Here is a 7,234-nt window from a genome sequence, read left to right on the forward strand (position 1 = left end):
TTGTAAATCCATGGGAACTGATGAGATCTATGGTCTTGTGCCCCACCCTTTGTCTTAAATCCCAGTTCTAGTAGCTAGGTCTCTTGTAAGTGCTAGAAGGAATGTTGAAAACTGTCTGAAGTTAGGTCACACAGCTGTTGTGTTGTTGTGTCAGAGCCCATTCTGACTCACAGGGTGGCATTCTTTCTACTATACCATGTTTCCCTTTTTATGTTGCCTTGGTTCTCTTTACTGTCCTGTACAGGGAATAGAATTCTGCCCTGAATCACAGTCCCTGCTACCTGCTACCGAGTAGCTAAATGCATGAAGCTAATTGCAACCCACTTAGGTCCTCTAACTCCATAGGTCTGTATGATTTACAGGTCTCAGATTCCACCACTCACCCATGCATTCCCCTACCACCTTCTTTGTTCTGTCATCTAAAGCTGGCTTATAATATTAACTGTGGCAAGAAGCAATAATTTTAAGGAAAAAAAAATATTTGCTAGCGGTGGTACTTTCAGGGCTCTTTTGGTTTCCTTGTTGTGGCAACTAATTTACATTGGGTTAAGCTTCTGCATAAAATTATTATTGTTGGATCAACATAATTTTTATTATTCAATTCCCTTTTAGAAAATTTAAATTTTTAGTTTAAATAGATCAGGATTAAGTTGTTTCAATTGTACACCATTTCCTATTCTCATTATTAGCTTTTCTTGTTTTGTTTTTTTAAAACTAATTTTGAACTTAGCTCTGACAAATCTGTGGTCTGACTGTTCACAGACAACCGACTCAGGCATAATAACTTCTACATCAATAACAAGTTTTTTCTTGTTCATTAAAACAGAATCTTGTTCATCTTTCAAATCATCATTTGATTCAAGATGTACTGAGACTTCTGAGGAATCAAGTTTTTGCCCTCTCTTATTCATTCTTCCCAAAACATGCATCCTATGTAGTTCTTCCATCTGTACCTTTTCCTATCTTTGCATTAAAGTCATCAAGTATCAGAGTGTATGTTAATTTAATTTGGAGGGTCTTATAAATTCCTCTATCACTTCAATTTTCAGAAACTGATGTTGGTGTATAAGGTACAATTATTTTCACGTTAGATTTTTTCCAATACTTATCATTAGTACTGCAAAGTATGATGATTCACAAAATGTGTTTTTTGGTTGCCTTTTGGTGTATAAAATCCACTCCACCAATTTTTTTTCTTTGCCTTTCCCAGGAGCACTTGTGAACCATCTTTCCCTCTAATTACAACTTCCTTCCTTCTTTGGTTTTGCTTTTAGCAAGGATATCAAAACTGATGTGGTTCAGCTCCTTTAGAAATATGGTCACTTAGCTGTTGGACAAGAAACTCACATGCAAAGTACCAATTGTCAAATAAAAGTTATTGATAGCCTTAAAACTCTATGATTCTTGACATCCCATTGCCCCCTTTCAAACTACTCTACCACCATGACCGCAGAAGGCAAAGGGGACTATATGGACCCTGAAAGTCATTTTTTCCCTTTGTTTTATGAATTGCGATGACAAAAAACATTTATTGCCAGCCAGCCAACCTACAGGTAATGTGTTTCTGCGTAACTAGTTAAATTGGTTCTCATAAAACATTCTCCTTTCTCTTATAATTAATAATGATGAGAAACATCATGGAATGTGGATAGAGAATTGTCTTCAGAGTTAGGAAGACCTGGGGTCAAGTTTCAACTTTAATATATAAGGGACATGTGCCCTGAGCAAGTTACTGTACCCTGGAGTGCCACTAGGCAATATTCTAAGTTATAGACCAGATGCTACTAGTAGAGGAAATTGCTTCACTGAGAATTCTCTATAACAATAACCTCACAGATTTAGTTTAAAAAAAAAACCCCAACAATAGCACAATGACAACAAACACACTCTTGGAAGAATACAAAGAGTAATGAGACAAATGGTGGGCCTCAACCAATCATAACATATTACCAATGATAAGAAGTGGCATGGAGATTTATTGGGATGAGAAGTGAGCTGGTCCCCTTGTCTGCTAAGGTGCCCCCAGAATTCTATACATATATACACATACATATGCATATATATGTATACATACACTTTTTTCTATATATAATATATATGTACATGTATATACATACATATATACTATATACATATATATATCAAAGCATGAAATAAAATCATTCCTACCCACAAGGAACTTACATTTTATCAGAGGAAACAACATATACACATATTTACATGATAAATAGAAAGTAAGTGGAAAAACTAAACAAGTCGAAAAGGAACTGGATTTGGAGTCAGAAGATGTGGCCTTGAAACCTGGTTCTGCTGCTTCCACTGGCTGACCTTGAGCAAGTCCCAGAACTAGGCTTCAGCTTCCTTATCTATAATAGGAGAATTAGACTATATAATCTGGACTTAATTCTGAGTCCTATGCACTTACTTTGTGCCAACCACTGTGCTGTGTGCAAAAAGTACAAGTAGGAAAAACCAAATAGTCAGTCCCTGCTTAAGGAGCTCTCATCCTCATTGGAGAAGACAAGTTATAAGAAGAACCAGTTTAGCTGCAGGGTGGATGGGGAAACCTGGAAGTCTTAAGGGTGCCATAGTGGGGCAAGGCCCAAGGGTTATTAGGGATTAGCTGACAATATCAAGGGTCTGTATGGCATTGAAGCTGGGTGGATGATAAAACCTAGAGGACCTTAGGACACAGGGACCACCTGATGGTGGTCCTCATCAGAAGGAATAGAGGTGATAATTCCTATCTCATCTAAGTCATGTGTAAAGTCAAGAAGGAACTGAGTAAAGGAACTGGGCTTGTCTAGCCCAGAGAAGAAAAGGTTCAGGGGGCACATGATGGCTGTGTTAAAAGTTTCTGAAGATTGATTCTGTGGAAAAGGAAGCTGACTGGTTCTGTATAGAAGGTTACTGAGCTTTGAGGGAAACTAGGGAGCTGGAGAGGAGAAGAGAAGGGAGTATATTCCAATCATTAGGGACAGTCTATATTCCAAGGCACTAGAGACAGGAAGTTGAAACTTTGCTTTCTTTACCTCTAACATGTCTTAATTTAGCTAGGGTTCAGTTCACAAGGCTCTTCAGTCCATAAATTCATCTACTTCTAATGCTCTGATTAAACTGCTTGTCTTTGCTGGTATCAAACCCGGGGATATTTCCTATCAAATTCTTCCTGAAGAATTCCTGCGGGTCTTAGCCCTGGCCCAGTGGAAATACTGTGAACATGGACATCTTCAGGATCTGTTGCATTTCTCTCATGCTGTGGTTCAATTGCTGCCTCTATCTCCTCCCTTTTATCTTGAGTACATATCCTTAGAATCCTATGTCACAGTTTTACCAGATTCCACTAAATTATACAAGGTTTAATAACATAGTTTCCACCCTATTGTATTGGTGGTCAAAGGGTCCTAGAGAACCTTGAGAATCTATAACTAGAAGAAGGAAGAGGAGGAGGAGAGCAGAGGGATCCGAAATAGTGACAGAACATTGAGGAAGGGGTTGGTGGTGGGGAAGTGTGGTGTTTTTTTCCTGTTGGTCATTGTAAGGGACCCAGGTCTGGGACAGCCTGCACCAGTGACTGCATTATAGAAATACCACAACCAGATAATCTCTTAAGAAAACTTTTTATACTCCCTTATGTAATTCAATAAGCTCTTTGTCTCAAGTAGCCTCATCTCATGTGAGCAGTGATCCCAGATAAGCGCATAATTACATTCCTCTCAGGACATGCCTGTGGGCACCAAGCTCCATTGTCAAAAAGGGAGTCTGCCAGACTGGAAATATAATCCTCTCCTCCTTCACTGCATTAGAAAGGGTCCTGAGTTTGGAGCCACAGAGCCTGTGTTCCCCGTGTAACCTTGGGCAAGTCACTTAACCTCTAGGGGGCTTCAGTTACCTTACCTCTAAAAAACAGGGTTGGACAAGATCTTGTTCAGTTCTAGATCCATGATCCTAAGAATTAGATCAGACCCACGTACAAGACTTTGCCCTGACCAGAAGTACTTGTAATATCCCCATGACAAAAGATTGGAAGGGTAGGAAGTCATCAAATGGCTGTCAGGGAGATTATAAATGAGTGGGCCAGGTGCGTGCAGATTCTAGGATCATATATTTGGAACTAGAGGAACGCTTCTATAGTATCTAGCATAAATCCTACTTTTTATATGTAAAGACCTACAAGCCCAGGGGTAAGGGGTCCCCTCTCTCATGAAAGGGTCCCAGATTAGTACTTAGGCTATCCAGGCTCAGTGCAGAAAGGATCTAACCGCATAGAGGTGTTGATTGGCCCTTTGTGCACTCTGGTTCATTTATACCCTATCTGAAATATATTCAGAAGACTCAGAGAGAATTTCTTATTTTTTAATTTGGGAATTATTTTTGTATAGGGTCTCTGAAAAATGGATTAATAGAGTCCCCTCTAGAAAGGTACTCAAGGTACACAGTAGATTGGGAAAAGGACAGCTATTTATTTCTTCCATTACAAAAGAAGAGCTTAAGAAACTGAAGACTTAGAAGCATTCACTGATAAATACTTTTAAAAAACATGATATGGTAACTTATAACTCTTCTTACACTCACCTGGCAGGTTGATACTTAAAACATTCAACAAGAAATGCTTTTGTGGGACTGCTTAACAGTTTATAGTTTCATCTCAGCTCTGCACTGCCTGAGAAATACACTTAAGCCTCATGTTTTCTAGGGCATGGCTCATCTTCCTGCTGAGAAACATTATGATAGTTTCAGGAAGCTAGGTGGTGCCATGTATAGAGTCACAAGGACCTGAGTTCAAATGTGGCCTCAGACCCTTATTAAGTGTGACCTTGGGCAAGTCACTTAATCTCTATTTGCCTCAGTTCCTCATATGTAAAATGGGGACACACTAGAGAAGGAAATGACAGTATCTTTGGTAAAAAAAACCCATGGACAAATCCATGGAGTCAAGAAGAGTCAGACACAAAGGGAAGTAATATGCCTAAATTCATGTAGTTAATGAGGATCAGAGTTAAAAGTTGTATCCATCTCCTAACTTTAAATTCAACTTTCTTTCCACCATACCAACAATTATATTTGGTCCTGCAAATAGACATCCATTTCAATGCATTGGACAGGACAGAAAAAATTACTTTCTGTATCTTCTTCCAAGGCTGTCACTCACAGGTTCAATTACTCCTTTGTTGGGGGCAGCTAGATGGTACAGTGGATAGAGTCCTGGACCTGGAGTCAAGAGGACCTGAATTCAATTCTGACCTCAAAGCCTTATTAACTGTGTGACCCTGGGCAAGTCACTTAAACTTCTTTGCCTCAGTCTTCTCATCTGTAAGATGAGCTGGAGGAGAAAATGGCAAACTGCTGGGGATGGAAGCTCAATTCCAGGTGGACAGTCTCGGGCGGGTAAAGGTGGGAACTTCTAAATCTTAGAGTTCTCACGAGACCCCCCAGGAAACGACTGGGAATCGAGGTGAACCGAGCTATCTCATGTATTTCCGCCTCTTCCCGTGAGAAACGTGATGGGAGAGATGCAAACTATGCTGCTGGAGAGTTTAAGTAGGATCAGGAAAGCCTGAAAGCTCTCTTGGGCGGAGGGGCGCGGAGCGGACAGGACAACAAGGCTCCACTTTTCCTCTCTCCTCTCTCCCCTCCCCCTCTCCCCTCTCTCCCCTCCCCCTCTCTCCCCGCTTATACTTCTACTTCCAATCTCTTATTGTAAGATCTTGCCTCCTTGGGAGATTCTTCGCTCCCTCCTAAGGAAGAATTCCCCTGCACTTGTAACTAGACCCTGAAATAAAGCTCAACCCTTGTTCGACTCTGGAACGTCCTTTCTCTCATACGAGCATCTGGTTTGGCCAACCGAAGACCTCCGATAGAGGTAAGGGAAGACTCAGGTAGCCCTCAGGCCTCTAGGCCTGGCAGCAAACCACTCTATCATCTTTGCCAAGAAAACCCTAAATGGAATCATAATGACTCAACAACAAGAAAACCTCCTTTGTTCCTGTTGACTGACTGAATGCTAACACATCCTACTGAAGGGCTCTGTCCCATTTTTATCTCTACCAAGGCTTTGTTACCCTTTCTTCATCTCTGAGGTCTAGGGTTCTCTAGCACTAGATCAAAATAGTCTTTATCAACTTCTCACAAATGCAATTGTCTACACCTGTCACATTTTAAGATTGGTTTTATTGCATTAATAAAGTTATATGACAAAAAATAAAGAATGATTTGATTAGACAGGCTTTTACATGGACAGAGAATATGCCCATAATAGCATCTGTTGTGCCAGATGTTTTATTTAATAGGATTTACTGTAACTTGACTAATCAAAATGCTGTTCCCTGTTCCAGGGATGTGGAAATACATTTGTCACATAAAAAAGCATTGTAATAGTTGTTTTATTTTTTTAAAGATTCTACCTAAAGATATAAAATAAAATTAATTCCATTATACATATTTGAGTCAATAGGGACAGATTGGACCTGTGATTTCATTGGTATGAGGAACTCTGGTGAGGAAATTCCTTCTGCCAGAGCAACTTAGTGAGTGCCTTCTCTGCACCTTAAAGTCTTAGAGAGAGTTGTCTAGAGATCTGAGGTTAAAATTACTCTCCCAAGGCCAGCATATATCAGGGGAAGAACTTGAACCCAGATCTTCTCGGCTTCAAGTTCCAGGATATCATCAGGCTGCTTCTATTTGAGTCAAACAGCTTGAGAAAATTTTGTAATACAACTCTAAAATCCTACAGAAGATTCTTAAAAGTGTAAATTGAAAGGACAATGGAAAAGACAGAAGGTGAATAAAGAGCAGTCTGTGGTCCATGATAACAGGAGGGGGATTGAAGGACATCATTGAGGCTTGTAGGACCAGAAAGGGGGGGAGGACTGATCACAGAAAGGATGAAGGGCAACAGATGGGCAACCAGAATGATGTCATGATACCCCAAGATACAGAAAGTATAGGGACCTTAATGTATTATGGGGACATGCTTCATGCAAGATTTAGGGAAAAACTATGAATGGACAAGAGTCCCGTGAAGGAGTGAAAACCTAGGGTTCATGATCTGTGCTGGTGGAAGAAACATTCTGATGAAATCATAGGTCACTCAGAAAATTAAAATATCTATAGCGATGATGGGGCCCAATCTGATTTTAATTCAAAAAGGGCTAATCTGCCATCATCAATTCAGCACAGCATAGGCAAGTAATCTAAAGGCTTTAAAGAGGGAATGGAGTAAAAGGCAAACTCT

Source organism: Notamacropus eugenii, chromosome 2 (assembly GCF_028372415.1).
Source record: "Notamacropus eugenii isolate mMacEug1 chromosome 2, mMacEug1.pri_v2, whole genome shotgun sequence".
In the NCBI taxonomy this organism is placed as follows: Eukaryota; Metazoa; Chordata; class Mammalia; order Diprotodontia; family Macropodidae; genus Notamacropus; species Notamacropus eugenii.